Source organism: Adiantum capillus-veneris, chromosome 18, assembly GCF_014529385.1.
Source record: "Adiantum capillus-veneris isolate H3 chromosome 18, ASM1452938v2, whole genome shotgun sequence".
Taxonomy (NCBI): Eukaryota; Viridiplantae; Streptophyta; class Polypodiopsida; order Polypodiales; family Pteridaceae; genus Adiantum; species Adiantum capillus-veneris.
Genome location: NC_140948.1, coordinates 95,679,261 through 95,699,730, shown reverse-complemented (window position 1 = coordinate 95,699,730; position 20,470 = coordinate 95,679,261).

Below are 20,470 nucleotides of genomic sequence, written 5' to 3'. Positions count from 1 at the left end.
GAGGCAAGCAAAGAAATTCTGTGGCTTCACAGATTCTTAGAAGAGCTTGGATTCAAACAAGACAATTGTGTCTTGTACAGTGATAGCCAAAGCGCTATCCATCTTGCGAAGAACTCAGCCTTTCATTCAAGGACAAAGCACATTGAGGTGAGATATCACTTCATACGCACTCTTTTGGAAGAGGGACAACTAAAGCTAGGAAAGGTGCATACAAGTGAAAATCCTGCAGACATGTTTACAAAGGTGGTCAACAAGGAGAAGTTGAGCTTTTGCTCATCTTCAATCGGCATTCAAGGATAAAAAGCCAGAATGGAAAGCAGTCACAGGTTTGGTTTGGAGATCAGTCTCCAAGTGGGAGATTGTTAAGTATGGAGCCTGATTTACCTTTGTAATTTTCTGTGGTAAAAGCACACATTTGTAAGGCCCCCATTATGAGGAGAAGCCATCGTGCGTGAAGGAAAATCACTCACCGGAAACCAAAATTTTCACGGACAAGAATCAGGGGCAACTTTAAAGGCCTCGGGGGCGGAGGCCCCCGAGACTTTTTTTCGCCGAAATATTCCTTTTTCGCCAGAATATTATGGCCGGACGGCAGTCGGAAAGTGGTCGGAAAACAACCGGTCGGTTGGCCGGTGGCCGGTAGTCAATGGCCAATGGCCGGTGGTCGGAAGTCAATGGCCGGTGGCCGGTGGCCGAATTCAAAAGCGGACTTGTCTTCTCAAGGGCGGCCACACATGGGCGGATTGGAGGGTCCGATTTGGACTTATTCGCACAAGGGCGGCTACACATGGCTGTCTCTCATAAGAGAGGGCAGCCCTTTTGGCCTATAAAAGGAGGCCATTTCTACACACATTTCATAGTGTGAAGTTGATGCAACAAGGTGAGTGTGAGGTGGTGAGAGTGAAGCAAGGCGGGAGCTCCATTAAGGGTATAATCCCTTTGTAAATTACTTCTTGTTTTGAAGTACTAAAGCCATTGAGTGGCTGCTTTCCCGTGGACGTAGCCCACATTGGGTGAACCACGTATATCGTGTGTACTCTCTCTCTCTCTCTCTCTCTCTCTCTCTCTCTCTCTCTCTCTCTCTCTCTACTCTATAATCTCGTGTATGTAAATCTGTCTCTCTCCATTAAGTAATCTACTCAATTATCTATTTAGCTACGTCTTATTTCCTAACAGTATACCTGTGAAGCTGCACTCTGCTTCTCATAAAGATCACTCAGCTTTAACCATGCTTGATAAGCTGACATCTCGTCTGCTACATTGAAGTAAACGCTTTCTGCCAAAGTCAGCATAATGGTAGAAAGTGCCAATTCATCCATTTCGCTCCATTCATCTTCGTCCATATCTTCTGGTTTTATCCCCCTTGAACTTTATAGGTTTTATCTGCTTCTTTTGTACCAACACGTGCCAAATCTGCTTCTTCCACAATGGGAAATTGGTTCCATCCAGCTTCTTGATATTGTAAAGAGCAGTGTCCTGTGATCCAGCCATAGCTACGCTTCACAGTAGTTTACTTTCCTGGGAAAAATTCGGCAGAGTTTCCCCTGTAAACTGACCTCTGAACCAATATCAACCTATCAAATGAACCAAGAAAGCTTCAGATTCGGCAAAAATTTTGGCAGAGTTTCCTTTGTAAAATGGCTCTGGTGTACTAAAAACAGACCAAAAAACAGCTCAAAAAACCACTGTCTCTCTAACACTGTAAGTTGTGGGTAAACCTATCCTGCACCTGTACTGTCCTGTCACTGTCCTGTAAGCATAGACTGCGACAATGCCTCAACGGCAGTAAAGCAAAGATGCAATCCCAACTGTCTAACTCACAGTCAATACATCCTAGCTGCCTATCTAAGGGTGCTCGAGGGATCGCTCCAAGACCTGTATCACCGAAAGGATCTCAACATTCGAGAATCCCCCAGCTCAATAAAACCTCACTCGACCCTTAACAAAGGCTGCAGTAAATCTGACAGTACATAGACTTCCCACAAAGTCATACATCCACAAGTTTCCCACTGTATGCTGTAACCGCTGCGGCGCTTGTTTGCTGCGTGACTCACAGCCAGCAAACCCTCAACAAACATACATTATCTCTGACAATACATCCCATGTGGAAGTACCTGCAATGTCAGCATGAAATCTGGAATATCAAGCAGCAAACACAAGCTACCTGATGAACTAGTGGATGTCGCCTACAGTCTGTGTGTAGATGCGCCCGTGTCGTATGTGACACGCCTCCAAGAACTGTGAGCCGTCCTTCGATGTGTAGACAACCACAAATCAACACTCTGGGAGTGTCGATATCCTCAACACCTGCAGTCGTAGGCCGAAAGACCCAAATTTGCAGAGTCGGATCTGCACCCGCTAAGACCACGTAGTCGAAAATGGCCTGCGCAGAACTTTGTCGAAGCCGAACGGTGACCGAGATGACCTCAGAATGAAATTCTGAGCACACCAAGACCTACGGGCTTGCCCACAAGATTTGGGGCCGTGTCTTTGCCTGTCAAATTTCACTCCAATCTGAGCTCGTGACTCTAGCCTCCTGTACTGCTACCCCGAGCCTCGATCTGAGCTCTGATACCAGTTAAAGGAGTACGAGCGGAAGTGCGACGCGAGAGAGAGTGCGAGAAGAATAGCACGACGATATTGTGAACTCACTCTACTGTAATGTATAGAGCATAGTGAGTTCTTATTAGGTTTTTACAAAAGAATATGTGTACATACCTGGCGGCCCGCCCACTTACCTGGGCGACCACATTGGGCTTTATACCCCAACACTCACCTTCTATAAGACTAATGTCCATGGAGCTCAATTTTACCTGCATCCTAATGAATAGTATGCCATTCACATTGATGACCATGACATAGAGTTTGAAGAGGAAATAAGGGCAAACAAACAAGGAAAAATGTATATGGATAAAAACGGGACTCGGTATGTAAAATTTGAAAATCCTGATGTGATAGACAAATGGGGGTTAGAAGTGAATACAATAATTTCGAATATGACAGCAAAAGAACGTCCACCGACTTTAGAATTTGAGGGATACGATCAACTTGATTTGAAACCTTTGAAACGGCTTAGCACTGATAATCATAAGATTGGAGTCTATTGTTGGGAGGATAGGGACGTCAAGGACCTTTTATGGACCTCTCATGCCAAGTCAGGGCAGTTAACACCCATGAAGATCATCTATATCTTCAAGATCAAGGACAAGGGTCCAGAAAATCTACCATCTTACCTATTTAGGGATTGTTATAACAATAACTTTGTTATGATGAGTCCTGAGGAGGTAGAACGGACAAGATATTAAGGATACTCTATAAGAGATTGGATATTGGGATAAGGACGTGATCCTATTCTAAGAGAGGAACTCTTTTGGGAGCAATGCTAAAAAATCAAAACCTACCTCATCACAAAAAAAATCGAGTGACATTAGAGCCAGTGCAGGGCTACATGAGTCACTATTTCCAACATATTGGTTTGAAGGACTTGAGACAGGACCAACTACCAAAAGAGTTGGAACTGAGCCTAACAGACGTGTCAGACCAGCTAATTTTTAAAAATGGGCCAAAAAATACAATGGATCTGGGGATCCATATGACCACTTAGCTAGCTTCAAGCAAGTGCTAAGAGTAGAACCCATATTTGATTTCCATGAGGGATTTGAAATGACTTTAGAAGGAAAAGCTTTGACATGGTTCCAAAACATTCCACCAAAGACAATCATGGATTTAAATACATTAGCTCAGGGATTTGTAGCTGCATGTTCCAAAACTAGTATCAAACATAACATGGTAGTTCAAATCTATAGCTTCAAACAGAAACAAGGTGAGTCTGTTAGGGATTGTGCAAGTAGGATGAAGCAATACATTGCAAGATGCCCAGAATTAGAAATACCAACAGAAAAAATATTAGTGTCATTGTTTCTAGAAGGATTGCTCAATAAAGAACTTCATGCTATACTGTATAGAAAGAAGCATACGACCCTAGAAGCGTGTGTATCAGATGCTATTGACTTGGAAGACAATTGTGATATTTTCAATGAAGGAGATGTCCCTAAGGATACTCAAAGTGAGAAAACAGCATCCACAAAACCAACACAAGTGGCAACAGCTGCTGCAGCACCACTTACAGTCATAGAAGACATGCTCAAAAGGATGAACGAAATAATGAATCATATGTAGAAAGCTCCTATGAGAGGACCTGGGCAAGGAATACCTCAATAGGGACAACCAATTAGGCCACAAAAATGGTGTGCTATTGAGGAAAATGGACAAACCATGAGACCAATGAGTGCTATTATCGACCAAAGTATGATGGAAATGTTTAATATGTGCCTATGAGACCACAAGGACAACCCATGTACAGATACCAGCCTATTATGACCCCATCACAACGACCACCAATGGATATGAAAAGACTACAACCAGTGTTGTGTCAACAACCTCCATTTCTTGGACATAATATAGTGCATGTAAAGTACATGCATTCAAAAGGAGTTATAGATGAACAAGCACTAGTACCTGTTACACCTTATGTTGAGCCTAGTCCATCTATAGTAATGGTAGAAGGAGAGTGGTATAATTTACATCCACCTTCAATGGAACAGACTGTGACTTACGCTACACTAGAGCTTACACCGATGCACTTTGTAGCTAATCAAGGTGTTAGACCTCCAATGGTAAGATCCATGATTAACCCAAAGACTAGAAATTGCCAGAATTGTGGAGCAAATGATCATTGAAAAAATGAATGCCCAGAACCTGACAAGAACATGAAGCCGGTTGAAGCTTTTTGTACATAATGTTGCAAGAAGGGTGGACACTTCCCTGAAGACTGTCCAAAGAATCCGATAAACAAAGGAAAAGCAGTGGTGAATCTAGTCCAAGTGATACTCAGTAGCTCTTTGAAAAGTGAACCTATTGTTTCAATCAAAGTGATTACTAGAGCCCAAGCTAAGAAAAAGAAACATAACTCCTCTGATGAATTAGAGAATACTGAAAATTTATCACAAAAGACCAAGAAAAGAAGACATCAAAGATCTGAGATGAGAAAACAGAAACAAAAGGAAGAAATTGAGGAAAAAGCCAAAAAGCTATTCCAAGAAAAAGTGAAAGAAATTGAGAGTGAAATCAAGGAAACCACCATAAAATTTGGAGGATCAATTTTGGTAGACAAAATATTTGAGCCAATCCATGCAACCTTGCAAGCTTTCCAAGTGGGGCTTAAAGCAGGCCAAAATATGGAAAACAAATGGAAAAACAATCCTTCTCCATATATGAAAGCAGCTAAGCTTAAAGCTTATCAAAATTTGGTAAAATTACTCAAGAAATGTTGGAAAAACAAAAACCCAAGCTTGAAAGGATAGCAAAACCTGAGGAGCTTGTGGTAGAAACCAATAAAGAGAAATCCAAAGTGGTGGTAGAATCCCACCTTTAAAGTAGAGAGCCAAAACTTATAGTGCCTGGCAGTGAAGATGCTTTAGATGGAATTTTGTTTGTGAAAGAAGACTGGCCAAGACATTTATGGGAAAAAATGACAGAGATTAATGACGGGAGCATAACTTTGAAGTCCTCTCGTTAGACAATTCACTCATGATATGGACATGAATATACAATCCTTGTATGGGGATTGCAGTTCTGAAGCATCAAGAATGTCTAATCCATTGACTCTAAAAACACTACCCTCTTACTTAGGAGACAACGAAGATGAGTCCATAGTATGCAAAACCACTAAGGTAAAAATAGCAAAACAGACCCTAGAGGTAGAGAACATCCATTCAATCATGTCGACACCCATTCAATGTACTCTTACCTTGGGAGAACTATTAAAAATCAGACCATATTTATGGAGTGATTTACAAAAAGCTCTAGAGAAGGTGGGGATAATAGGGCTAATCGCAAAAAATTTGGGTAGATTGAAACATGAATTGTATAACAAGGAGATTAGATCCATCCCTATGAACAAAGTCAAAGGATACTATGAGGGTGAAGAAGGAAACACAATCCTTCCGGCGAGATATCATGATGTAGAAACCATGACAATACTAGACAGTGGGGCAAGCATAGCCATTGCCACAAAAGCTGTATGGCAATCATGGGGAAAACCAGTCATTAGACAAACTCCAGTGAAGTTACAATTGGCTGATGGACACATAGAAAAACCCCTAAGAGTGCTTGAAAAACTGATAGTTATTTCTTGTGGAATTGATTATCAACATACTTTTGCAATAGTGGACTTTGGAAAGAAACGTAATTATGAACTCATCTTGGGAAGGCCATTCATGCGGCAAGTACAGCTCATTCAAGATTGGGGGAACAATAACTTGTACTTGAAGCAAGTGGGATCAATAGGGTTAATTTGAAAGATTACACTTATAGAGATGTAATGAAAACACTTATTCAAGAATTTGACTCAGTTTCTTCAGTTGAATCAAGCTTCCATCTAGGTTAAACAAAGACATACCTATTTGGATGTGTGGAGCTTCAGAAAACGGGAGTTTAAAACGAGAAGAATGTATCTTAGAAAGGGATTGCATGGATGATGCATATATAAGTGAACCCTTTTCGGAGCATTTGTTTGAGCCATTTGAAAGGACTCAAATTTTAGCAACAATGAATGTGTGTGTGAATACGTCTATGCCTACTTAAGTTTGCAATGAGGATGGTTATGACATAATTCCCATTCAAATTGAAGGTGTATCTCCAAGTGGAGCAGTTAAATTGTCCACTTTAGATGGTGAGCCAATGGCTATCTAGATTAGTGTATGCCGCTTAAAGAAGTACCATTTGCCACTAACCAATGATTTTCTAGAAACAATGCATGCAGCAAAGCAGAGAAATATTAAATGACAGTAGGTTGTTGACGAAGCTCAAGAGGAAGCTTGACTTCGAGTACTCAAGAGGAAAACTGCTTTCATCAAAAATTAACAAACACCTATTCCTACCAACACTTTGGAACCAGATTAAAGACTATGGGAATCACAAAATGAGGTAGTATCAGCGGATGATGAATGGTTGGATGGAATTGACCTTCACATCACAGTACAATTGAACAGTCATAGCACAAATGAATTAGTAGATACCGACACACGAATGAATGCAATCAGTGATTCCACTTACAAAAACGCTACGAATCAATCTTTAGCATCGGAAATATATACTATCAAAGGATGCAACAAAAACCCAACATTGGCATTGGGAGTGGCTAACTTGAACGTGATAGTAAATGGATTTTCATGCCCTCATCAATTTATATGCATACCAGATGAACATATGAATGAAACGATGATTCTTGGAATCTCATGGATGCGAACATACAAGATAGTACCAGATTGGGACACCAATCAACTCAAGCTATTACTTAAAGGAGGACAACTCATAGTTCCAATTGCACCGAGCAAAGAGGAATGGAAAAGAGGTTGCCCACAAAAGAAACCAGGGAATAATCCATCTACGTCAGCCTCTAGTCAAGAAAATGCTACAAGCAATATGCAAGGAGTCAGGCAAATTTGGGAACCAAAAGCACAGCTCAAGGACAATCCGTCTCAAACTTGGGTGCCCAAAAACTCATCTACAACACTTAAGGAAGTTTCACATCTAACAACTCACAAAAAAACATCTTCCAAAGAGAATCTAGCACTAGATGGGTTTGGAAACCAAAGGAGCATTTATATTCTCCACAAACTGCAAAGCCAATAAATCAATGGAAAGTTAAATGTCAAAAAACTCCACCACAATAGTTCATTAACCAAAAACTGAAATACCAATAGAGATTTAAGTCTCAGCATCCGTCATCATTGTTATCGGAAGCTTAGGAAATCAGTGTTCCAAAGCATCCAGACAGTACAATCAGGCAAAGAGCACATAAATTACAAGATCTTCTATTTAGAAGACATCAACAAGATACCTCGACCATGGAAACCCTTGAGTTAACTACTCAAGAACCAACTCTTATACCGCATACTAATATGAATTGCATTGATCTTCAAAGCATTGTAGAGCCAACCACGGCTATGCATAGATACAATTGTTCAATCCATGCACACAATCATTCCCGAAGCACTCCACCTAGGAGAGGGGGAAGGAAACTTCATTAATTAAGGGCAATGTTTGAAGAGGGAGAAAAAGTTGGATGTTAACGTGTGGTTTTTTGCAAAATTACCTAATAATGCCCTTAAAAATCATCAACAGGGGAACTTTAGATGACAAAATCTCCTCGATGAGTGTAAATATTGTATATACTATTAGAAATTACATCAAAAATAGTCCTTTTTGCTTATTTTCATTAATCTCTCTTGATATTGGAGCTTAAAATTGGAGAAATGCACCAAAAAGTAATAAGTAGTGTTTTTTAGTGGATATTCTTAATTGATGATCTTTTAATTTTCTTTTTTAGTGCATTTTATTATTTTCTTTTATTTTTTAATAAAAAATCAAAAATTAATAATAAATAGCGAATGAGCTCAGATGGAGAAACTGAAATTACGTTGATGATCAAGTGGACAAGGCGAACAGGCACAAAAATTTTTGATCAAAATGACGAACGGAAGCGGAAGGCCTAAATTAGGCCACCATAGCCAGTTTTTGCAAAATTCTTGTAGAATGAGCTAACGGAGTCTGATGGAGGAAATTTTCGAGCCTAACATAGATTTCACGACCGTTTTAGGACTAACAGGGGGATCTAGGGGAAAGCAGTTTGGGAAGTCCGCGTATAGATATCTTAGATAGCCCAAAATCACCTCATTTCTACTAGTCACTCTTGGAGAAGAGAGCTCTTGGCCTACTTCGCGTGCGATTTTCGGAGTCCACAATCACCCATTTTCAGCACCGTTTCACACAAGACATAAGGGGTGCAATGCAAGCTGTTGAGAAAGAAAAGAGGAGAAAGACAAAAAAAAGAAAAGCTGCAGGAGCTGCCACCATATCAGTTGGAGCCCAATTCTATGAAAACGGCCAAAGTAACCTGCCTATCTAGAGAACAGCTTGAGGAGCACAACACCACAATCTTCACCAAAAAATTCAAAAGTGAAGATGGAAGTCACGTGGAGTTGCAAACACTACCAAAGGAAGTATATGACGTAGCAGCTAAGCGAGCTACAGAAGAAGCCAAAGAAGGTTGGGACTTCAAGCATTTTATAATCAAGAACCATGAGGAGTAGATTTCCAAAGGGCTCACAAAGTACTGTTGACAATTAAAGAGGATGGATCTGCCCATACCACAGATCACCAAGGGCAGAAAGTCAAGGTAGTCATGAACAAAGATATAATGGCTGAAGCACTAAAGCTACCAACAGAAGGTATGACAATGAGAGCTAGAGATAGGAAAACAACTGGAACATTCACAAAGAGTACATATGCCGCCACCTTCTCCGATCTTACACTAAAGCAAGTAGAGGATCCCACCCACCTATACCACCAGCACTTCCACTTCCTCGCTAAGAAACCACCAAGGTACACTACCCCAAATCATGTTGTGGCAACCACATTCACGCAAGTATTGAAGTCATTAGGTAGAAAATCCATAGATCATTCTCAATATGTGTTTACAACACTCAAGAGCACAAAGAAGGAAGGGAAAGTCACATACTTAGGAGCTCCAAAAGTCTTAACCTGGATTGCATACAACGCCATTGGGATGGTAGATAACTTGCCACCAGCCCCATATCAACACCCATGGATAATCACTGAGGAAGCTCAACCCTATCCTCAAGGCACAAGATAAAAAAAGAAAGGGATTTCTAAGTCAAATGAAGGGTCAGCTGAAAGCTCACATGAAGCCAATAGCAGTGAAGAAAATTTTGAAGAAAAAAATTCAAGAAGGGAAGAGATGATGAGAACAGCAATGGCCGCTCATCATGAAGAACCTCCACAGAAGAAGACGTGGTTCGAAAGGGAAAAGTAAGCTTATGAACGAAGTCTACAAGCTGCAGGACAGACTTTAGCTTTATGGGATCCAAGGGAAGGCAAGGGTCCTAGGACCAAAAACCCTGAGAAGAAGCTCCAAGAAGATCCTATAGAAATGCTAGAAAGGATGTATGAGGAGGCTAAAGCCCTAAAAATACAAGAGGCATTGGCAGAAGCTCAAAGAAAAGCCAGAGAAGAATCAATTGCTCAACAACCACAGCAAGAAGAAGCTGAGATACCAACTGAAACACAACATGAAAGGGAGGTGATGTCTCTGCGACTACCCTCACCCAATATCGAACAGTGGGATCAGCCTCTTCCTAGTCTAAGCTCTTCATCAACTGACCAATCAGATGAAATCATGGAGATAAAAGGAGATGGGTTAAAGAAAGGAGATAAAAGGAGATGGGTTAAAGAAAGAGAAGGAAACCCCATTCAAGAGCAACTACCAGAAACAACCAAAGTTGAGGTTGGACCTTCGAGCCTAGGCCTCAAGCAGAATTAGAAGAGTGGGACACAACTGATGAAGTTATCACTCAATTCAATGAATATGCAAAGCAGATGCAACTAATGAGATATTGCAAACAACAGCTCTTAGCTATAGTGCTAAAGCTCGAGAACTTGAACAGGTGATTGATGCGCTTCAAGGCGAGCTTAAAGATAGAATGAATATCATTGAAAATATTCAAAGCCAAATCAAAGAGCTCAAGAATGAAGAAGAATAACATCAACACGTCAAGGAAAAGCAAGAAAAGGAGATGGAAGAGTTAGGGAAACTCCTCACCAAGTTATCCAATGAATGTAAAAGCAAAAAGCAGCAGCTGACCGAAGTGACAAATGAATTTATGAACACTACTCAGTCAGTACAAAAGCTCCAGGTACAGTTGAATGTAGCAAATCTTCTTTGCAATACTCAGAACAGAGAATCAATGACCAAGCGGCATTTCTAAAGCAAATAAGGAAAAACCCATTAATCGCTTCACTCAAGGGGACTGATGAAGTTACAAAACTTTAGAAAGAAAAAACAAAGAATTGGAGCTTGAGTTAAAGCTGGAATAAGAGCAAAGAAGGGACCTTGCCCTAATGTGCATGCAGAGGGAAGAGAAATTGCTTAAAGAGATAGAAGAATTGAAAAAGGCCAATCAGCTTCTAAGGGAAGGGAATGTGGAAACTCTAGAGGAGGTAGGTACATCTAAACATCCGACTCTAGAGATACCATCAATCTCCTTTGGTAACATAGAAAGACAACCAACTCAAGATCAAGTAGAAAGTTTTCAATTGCAAGTACCAATCACTGACGAGGAACAAGTGCCAATGGTCCAGCTCTCTAAAGCTGAAGAAGATGCTCTTAAAGAGCAGATTGTTCAAGAAATGGATGTTGAATAAAAAGAAGCTATGGATTAGGAGTTGAGAGTACTTCACTCTCTCAATGTAACTCAGCTCACTCCCAATCAAATCAATTCTCAATGGCATCAACAGTCGCTTCCATATCCTTTGATAAAGGCGGAGATGTTGCAAGTAAAAGAAAGACTTTACAAGGATATGCAAGACCAAGGGCCACGTGCTCTACACCCACATGGAGGAAAATATGGCTCGATAGAAATTCAAGGTACCTCATATTGTTTACAAGGGAGCTGACATCAATTCAAAAGGACCCAACATTCTGTCCTGTGCCCAAGGTAAGGACATGGCAAGCACATGAAGTACTCAAAAACAAAAGGCCGACTTTGCTTAACTACCCAAAACTGCCAGCACCAGAGCGACATACGGCTTAAGTTTCATCATAAGTAGGCATTTAAGCTAGGAAATCACAAAGTAAGTAGAGGTGGAGTATCGGGGCATCACTGCTAAGCATTTAGATGCATTCTGGGTCAAAAACGACTAGGTAAAATTCTCACTGCTATTAATAATCGTATTGTGTGCCACTCATTGAAAGTGAGGTTTGAGACCATACAAATGTGTGCTTAGGTCTTATATACTTGTCCTAGAAGTTTTATAGCATTCAGATATTGTTTGACGTTGTAACGATCATGGTTTGCCTACCGATTAGCGACTACCTTTTAATGACTTAATTCATTTGAGTGTAACTTGAGATTGACTCTGTGAAGCCCTCGTCTCCAAAGGTCGCATCAAATTGTTGGATGAAGGCCAATACTTTGTCAGTAGCACCAAAGGTGCCATCATAGGTGAGAAAAGAGATACTCTTTCCTCCCTCTTTGAACTTCTTGAGCTTTTGTGACCTTTGCCATGCGAGGTAAGATTTGTGATGTCCTCCCCTCTTGTATTCTCTACGAGAATAGCCATAGCTTTCATCTGAAGAGGAGGAAGGTGAAGAAGTAGAAGAAGAGGGTGACCTCTTTCTTGCCCTTTTCTTCCTTTGTTTCCTCTCTTCCCTTCTGGAGTGATGAGGAGAAGGACTATGGGTTGACCGTTTCCTCTTAAGAGGAGTTGGCGCTCGTCTAGACCGTCGTCTTCATGGAGCCACATCTTCTAAGGAACTTAGGGATTCATTACTTTCTCATTCTTTGGATTCCTCTTCTCTTATGGGAGAGAGTCTTATTTTGGGAGTCTCATCAAGAGACCTCCTAAGCTCTCTCTCCTCTTGGAGAGGATAGGTAATCCCATAAGCACGAAGTTGTTGAGCAACTTCGGCTTGCAAAGCAGGGTTGCCCATAGCTTGTTACAACCTAGTAATAAGATAATTAACAAACATGGGGGCATCATCATTAGCACCTTCATGTGCAAAATCAAGGTTATCAATGTTCATTCTACTCTCTTGGTTATTGTCATCCATTTAACAAAATTTGTGTGCTTACTCAGTGTATCCTTTGGCAAGTCAAAACCTTAGTTTCTACTCCTCTTAGCCTTTAAAAATAGGCACTTAAGTATCTACACCCACATCTCAAATTGGTTAACTATAGAGAGTAATGGAGTGGGTCTAACATAGCAGAGTTATCAAGGGATAGCTCCTTTCGGACTTCTTATGGCTCAATAATGGTAAAGCCGTAGGCAAGTCTAAAAAGACTCCATTATTAAGACCAAAGCTCTTGAGGTGTGCACCATATCCCACATAGTGGGATTAACAAAATCAATAATCCCAGTTCCACTTACCTCAATATAATTAACAAAATCAACCATTAATAGGCTCCTTAAGGACCTCTCTTCTTAATAGGCTCCTTAAGGATCTCTCTTCTTAAGCAAGAACAAGAAAAGAGAAACCAAATGCTATGATACCAATGTAATGGAAATGGCCTATGAACTTTGAGAGTAGCGGAATTAGCAAATTAGATAAAGTACTTTTGTGAGATTACTTTGTGAGCATATTGGGTGAACTTAATTGATGGTAGCAACATAAACATGGTACTTAGTTAACTTGGCATGATCAATACTTTTGCAAGAGAGAGAGTTTATAGAACATGACAATAATTGAGGACCGGATTCATACGCAGCTGGCGGTCCCCCCTCCAATAGGCATTTGTATTATAGTTTCTCCCATCAAGAGAGACTTGGTACAATACAATCTTTGTGTTCCTTGTGCCAAACTCAATGGTGTTGGTGTAGGCACTCAACTCCTCAACAAGCTTGGAGAAGGAGTTGGAGTTCCTCTACTTTCACCAAGTGAGAATGCTTGAAAAAATGAGTGTGTGTGTGTGAGGTGTATACCCCCTCAGCACACCCCTTGCTTTCTTGGGGCGAGATCTTCCCTGTAGCCAATTATATTGACCATGCATTTCAAGTACATGGGTAGTCTTTGGACAAGTGTCCTCCTTATCCCTTAGAGAGAGAGAGCTTGAAAATATCTGGATATTTGTTTAATGGAACTAGAAGCTCATTGGACCCCGCTTTAGCCCAGCCAATAGCATTCAAGCACACCATGTGGCTACGCATAGGGAGAATCTGACACGTGTCCCATGTGCCCCTTGAGAAAAGGGGATGCCCTTTGGGTGAGTGGGAGGTTAAGTCAATGATTTCCTTAACTTTGGGGCTTTCCCCCTCCTTTGTAGGGTCGCTTTTTGACTCAAGCACCTTACCCCCCCATGCATGGAAAGCTTCTCAAGCACCTTCCTCATCAAGCATGACAAGCACATTAAGCACCTTAGTCATCAAGCATGATAAGCACCTCAAGCACCTTAGTCATCAAGCACGACAAGCACCTCAAGCACCTTAGTCATCAAGCACGACAAGCACCTCAAGCTTAGGTCGGGTTCCCACCTCAAGCTCAGCCCTAACTTGCCTAAGGTCAAAGGACTTTTAACACTAACTATTGGAGGTCTTTAATGAAGCTAACCCTAAGGTCTTTTAAGCTCCATTAGATACACATTGCTCTTTGATAGACTGTCTCCTTTTGGACCCTTATTGAGATGTAACCATCTCTCCTCTAGAAGCACTTATTGCACATTGCGCTTTTGTAGACCATGTCCTTTTGGATCACTATTGAGATGCAACCATCTCCTTTTGGTCCTTTGCTGAGATAGGTCTAGATGCACATGTCTCTATTCTAATTCTTGTTCCCTTTTATCTTCCCATATTAAATGATCAGTTTAATATGAGAAAATCATTTGGTAAAGTTAGATATTATATTTCGTGACATTACCTCTCTCTTGAAATCATAGTCGTCCTTGACTATGAGGTAGAGAAGATAAAGGCTAGTCATTAGTCCATATTTCTTATCAGGTAGAGGATCCCTTTTTACCCTACAACATCATTCCAAAATGGATGACTAATCCATTTGGTGCTTGCGAGACTTAGCTGCCGCAAGCATGTCTGCTCTTTAGTCCATATCATACTTCCAAAGTAGAGTGACAAGTTCTACTTGGTGTTTGGGAGATATTGTCACTATAAACATGATTCTAAGCATGCAGACTATTTATATTTGTGCACAATAAAAAGAGAACTAGTCTTATAAGACAAAAACATTTTTCATTTCAAATGCATTTTCATATGCTTACTTTAAAGCAGCATTGTAAACATTGACAAGGTTCATATTATCCTTAAGCTAGATTCCTTGCATCCATTTAGCATCTTTAAAAGGATAATTTTTAAAATTAATAAGATATCGTCGGATAATCTTACCATTTCTTAATACCTTGTCTTCATGTCATAGAAGGGACTCAGATTGAAGTACTTTTTCTTTATCTTTGATTTTTGGAGGGTCTGCAAATATTGCTTCTTTTAATTGTGCTCCTTTGTAAGGCTTACATAGGCTCTCATGGAAAACATTGTGCATGAGCCAATGGTTGGGCAACTTTAATTAATAAGCCATCTCATTGATTGGCTTAAGAATTTAAAACGGACCATAGTATCTTTTTGCTAGTTTAGCAAATTACTCTTGATGGCCCATAGGATTCTTGCCCGTAGTATGCCTTAGACGAGCCTTGAGAAACTTTAGCAAGACCTAATGTAATGGAAATGGCCTATGAACTTTGAGAGTAGCGGAATTAGGAAATTAGATGAAGCACTTTTGTGAGATTACTTTGTGAGCATAGCGGGTGGACTTAATTGATGGTAGCAACATAAACATGGTACTTAGTTAACTTGGCATGAAAAATACTTTTACAAGAGAGAGAGTTTAGAGAACATAACAATAGTTGAGGACCGAATTCATATGAACCGGTCCCCCCTCCAATAGGCATCTGTATTATGGTTTCTCCCATCAAGAGAGACTTGGTACAATACAATATTTGTGTTCCTTGTGACCTAGGTGATGCAATGAAGATGGAAAGCTTCATGCATCACAAGCATAACATAAAATTTGTAGAAAGCATTAACTATCCCAAGCCTCAGTCCCAAGGCCTCAAACTCCTTCGAAAGTGGAGAGAGCTAGCGGGGAATGATTGTAAGGAAGAGGAAGAAGAAGCATTCCATAGGAGAAAGAAATAGTTCCTCACTTATCATCACTCTTCTTGCTAGCATACATAATAGCATAGTAATGAAGATGGCAAGCTTAAGCATTGAAGCATGGCTCTTGCTTGGATTTGCATTCCATAGCCAAGAGTGTTGGTGTAGGCTCTTACTTCTCACAAGCTTGGAGAAGGAGGTGGAGTTCCTCAACTTTCACCAAGTGAGAATGGATCCACAAAATGAGTATGTGTGTGGTGTATAGCCCCCTAGCACCCCCCTTGCTTGCTTGGGGCGAGTTGCAACTTTTCCACATGCTGCAAGCTCATTGGACCCCTCTCCCCCTAGCCAATCACATGCAGCATTGTTAACCCTCACGGCTCACGGACACCCCATCACCTACGACGGACGTGTATTATGTATTTGGTAGATTCAGGTACCGGGCTTGTCGGACCAATAGGAAAAGGGTAAGAGTGATCGCCGATGAGAGGCACACTCTAACTGGGACATTCAAGGGATTAGTTGGCTAAGCATGGGCGCCCAAGTGTGAATGGGGTGAGCTCATATAAAATCCAACTAAACCTAAAATTCACTCATTCTCTCATTTGTGCAATAGAAGAGTGCTCTTGCTCCATCTCCATCTCCATCTTCTTCTTCTTCTTCTTCACCTCCTCGTGTGTGTGTGTATGTGAGAGAGAGAGAGAGAGGGAGAGTGTGTGTGCGATCGAGCATTATGAAGGCACGACGGCGGAGAAGCGGTTGAGCGCGGCACGACTGCAGCTTCTTCTTCATCGCGGCGAGGAATCCTCCACGGCAGGAGCATAGAGCAGTGAGTGACACACCATTGCCCTCTTTTGAGCTTGCTAGATTAGTCTTGTTGTGTGCTTGGAGCCATTTGTGGCTCGCACACGGTGTATCGGCAAGTCCCTTGCTTCGACAGTGCGGCAAGGAGCGCACATTTTTGGCGCCGCTGCCGGGGAATCGCCCTGCACTAAGCCCAAGAGGCACTTTGTGCTTCTCCTATGAGTTGTTTGTAGTAGGAAAGAAGAGGAAGAGGAAGAGGAATGAGTTGTTTTTATGTATGTTGTTAAGTTCGTTGTTGTCTGCAAGTTCTGTGATTTCTGCATAATGTTGTGTTTTCTGTTTGCACACAGTCTTTGCACAATTAGTAGTCGTTAGCTTGGTTGCAGTGAATGAATAAGTAGGAAGGCAGTTAGCAATTTCTGTTTGCACACAGTTCTGCACACAGTTTTCTGTCAAGGTTTGGCTGCACACAGTGTTTTCACAGCAGGTAGTGAGAGAGGAAGTAGGTGGACAGTTAGCTCACTGTCAGCAAGCAGTTAACAGATTAGTTAGTAGATTAGTTAGTGGTTAGCAGCACTGTTAGTAAGTAGATAAGGTAGTGAGCTGTCTGTGAGCTGTTGACTGGGAGGTTAGGTAGGTGAGAGTGTGTGTGGCCAAGAAAGGGTCACCAAATCCGCGCGCGGTCGTCGCCCAAAAAAAATAAAATAAAATAAAATTAAGCGTGAGTGACTGGGGGGCTACACTAAAATTTTGATTGGGATCATTTCCCCAAGCCCAAGCTCAGGCCCAGGCCCCAGTCCTCAGTCTTATGATATATACTAGACTCACTCTTATATATATACCCTACCCCCTCAAGAGGGAATGAGAGCATGTGGGGCAAGTCCTCCACTCTCCTCCCTTCTCTTCCCACTTGCACCCTTAAACTTTCTAATTCGGGCCTAGTTCCCTACTAGAAATTGACGGTTTTAGGGATTCCGAGGGCATAAAGTGACCAAACGGAGGGCTGTAAAGCACGTCACGTCCCTCTGACCGAGACGCTCGTTTTGAGCTATCATACGTTCTATTCTATAGCTGGGTCAGAAAAAAAAGGACCAAAAAATCAAAAAAATAAGAAAAGACTTGGGTTGCAAAACACCCAAAATTAATAGGTGAGCAGCCTTCACGGACCCTCACTGACACTTCTAGGGGATCCAAGTCATATGAACCTACGCTCTGGACGAGTGTTAGAGCACGAGCATATTGGTAGTGCCTCCATTTACGCGGGCACCCATTATTCCTCCACCCTAGGTTCTGGACCTTCGGTCGGGACTCAAGGTAGCGCGACCCAAGATCCTCATATCGCGTCTAGTGATTCTTCCTCTGACTACGAAGTCATGGAGGGGTATCCTACACCAAACCCTGATAGTTCAAGTCAAGACATGCATGCCATGGGCCCACGGCCCGGGTCCAACATGTTTAGCCGCTGAAAAGAGACCCTTAGTAGAGCTACTCGCTCCGAACATGCGGTTAATGAAATAAATGAAGGGAGTGGGGAAGTAAATTCGTCATTCATACCTAAAATAGACCCTATGCTTCTTGAGAGTGTGCATGTGAATGTTCCATCCACTGCACCTCCCGATCCTTTAGGACTATCTCCCTCTGAGGTTTTACTACCCGATGGTAGGAGTCTTGCCGAAGTACAAGAGATCGAACGCTATATGCAAGCAACAAGGGAGAGGGAAATTGAGAACCTACGAGAGCTAGAACAAAGTCAAGCCCTGAAAGCAAAGGCTCCTATGACAACAATCATGCCAGCCGAGCAACCGAGTGCTCCCAAGGTAGCAGTCACGGAGGGGCAAGCTATGGGGAGCAATAATGCTTCCACTTCAAGGGAAACCTCCAGCACGCCAAGCCTAGATGGGATATTCCTAAATGAAAATTGGGAGTATGACCTACAAGCAGAAGCTTTAACTGATCGGTACACAGGACACACCTATCATGTGGGTTGGTTAGATGTTCTACAATCCACATCGGGTGCTACTAGCATAGATGAGCAACAACAGAAAGTCTGTGATGTCCTCCATAGGATTGTCGAGTTAGAAAGACAGAACACAGGGATCAACATGCCTTCAATAGGCCTAATGAGATTCTTGGATACGGGAAAGGCCAACCAACCAAACCTATCACAAATGGAGACTCCCTCAGTGAGCCCCATTGATCCTCCATATGTTGTTTCGCCAGGAGCCTCAGTACAATCTGAGCCCACAAGTGGCAGCTTTACCTTCCCAGGTCTAGCTCATCTTTCTCTTAATGACACTACGGCTACCATGCATATCCCAGTGGTGAGCATGGCAAGAAATACACCATGGAGTTCATTTGTTAATACTGCGTCGATGCCTAGTAGCACAGTGCCCCCAACTATACCTACATGTATGTATCAATCATGTGCACCTGTCGTACCTCAGCCCCATGTAGCTCCTACACCTCCGATTATTCCAAGAGCTTACAATCCACAATGGAATTATCCAAGCTCTTATACAAGTGGAGCCATGCCATTGAATAATAACATGCCATATCAGGCACCCCCTATGCCTAGGGCCACGCCTGTAAACTTTGGACCCCCGTCTGGTACACCACCATACAAAATTTGGGACCCAAGAGCCGCGCGTATGCCAAGGCCAAGGCCAACTCCCATCTCACATGTGGTTCCAGGAGCACATACACCCATTATACTTGCTCAAATAGGAGATTTGGCAGCATTTGCTCAAACTATTGGTCGCTCTATTGCGGAAAACATGCGTAGTGCACCTGATAGAGAGCCTAGGAGCAAGGCGGTTCAAGTAGCTAAGCTCACACAGAAATTCAATGGAGACGGAGATGCTAGAAAGCATATGGAAGTCTTTGAACATGTGTGCGATTCCTTGGAAGAGCACAATGAGCTACATAAGTGTAAGGCTTTGAGTTTGACCCTAAGCGGAAAGGCTGGAGATTGGTATAGAACCTTAAGAGTAGAAGAAAAAACGATCTACTCTACTCTTAGGAGACTGTTCTTAAAAGAATACATACGAGAGGGAGTACTTTGGGGTGTAGCCTCTCAGCTCCAGAAAGCCCAACGAGAAGAAGGTGAATCCGTGAGAGACTTCATTAGTCGCCTAAAGAATTTGAATTCTCGATGCAATCCAAACGAGCGATTCAACAACAACCAATTGCTCGATAGATTCATTAGGGGACTACGACATGAAAGTATCTATAATGGCCTAGTCATTAGAGGTATCACTACTTGGGAAGCAGTCACCATGAATGCAATCCAATTGGAGGATAATTTAATGATTGCAGGAGAAAGAGTGTCTGCCGAGCCGAAGTCAAGTAGCTCGCAAGCATCAGGGCATGAGCCAATGAAGATAAAGCCAATCGTGAAAGAGCAAACGATATCTGAGATGAATTTGGCAGATCTCACCAAGGCCATCCAAGAAATCCTTAGGGGTAATCGTGCTCCACAAAACACTCATATGTATCCAAGAAGGGAGCAACAATGGTGCTCAATTTGCTTGGGCCCACATACTATGAGTGAATGCCCTACTTTCAGAGTAAAGTTTAACGGGACTTGTAACGCGTGTGGTAGGTATGGCCATCAAGCGATGGATTGCCTAATGCTTAAACGCATCATGGAAAATAGACCGCCTATAGCTTGGACAGACTCACCTCGAGTTCCTACATTGATGCCTACCCCACCCATGGAGCAACAATTGCCATTACAACACATGGTCCCTAGAACCCAAAATGTGGTCCAAACCACACCGTTGCCACCTCCAGTGCTAGGACCGCAACCCCCTCATCCAAGAGTTACACATATGAACCAAATAGGTTGCGAGTCATCTAATACTTATGTAGATTGCGAAGAGGACATAGACTCTAGTATCACCTATGGAGTCGACATGCTTGAGGAGTG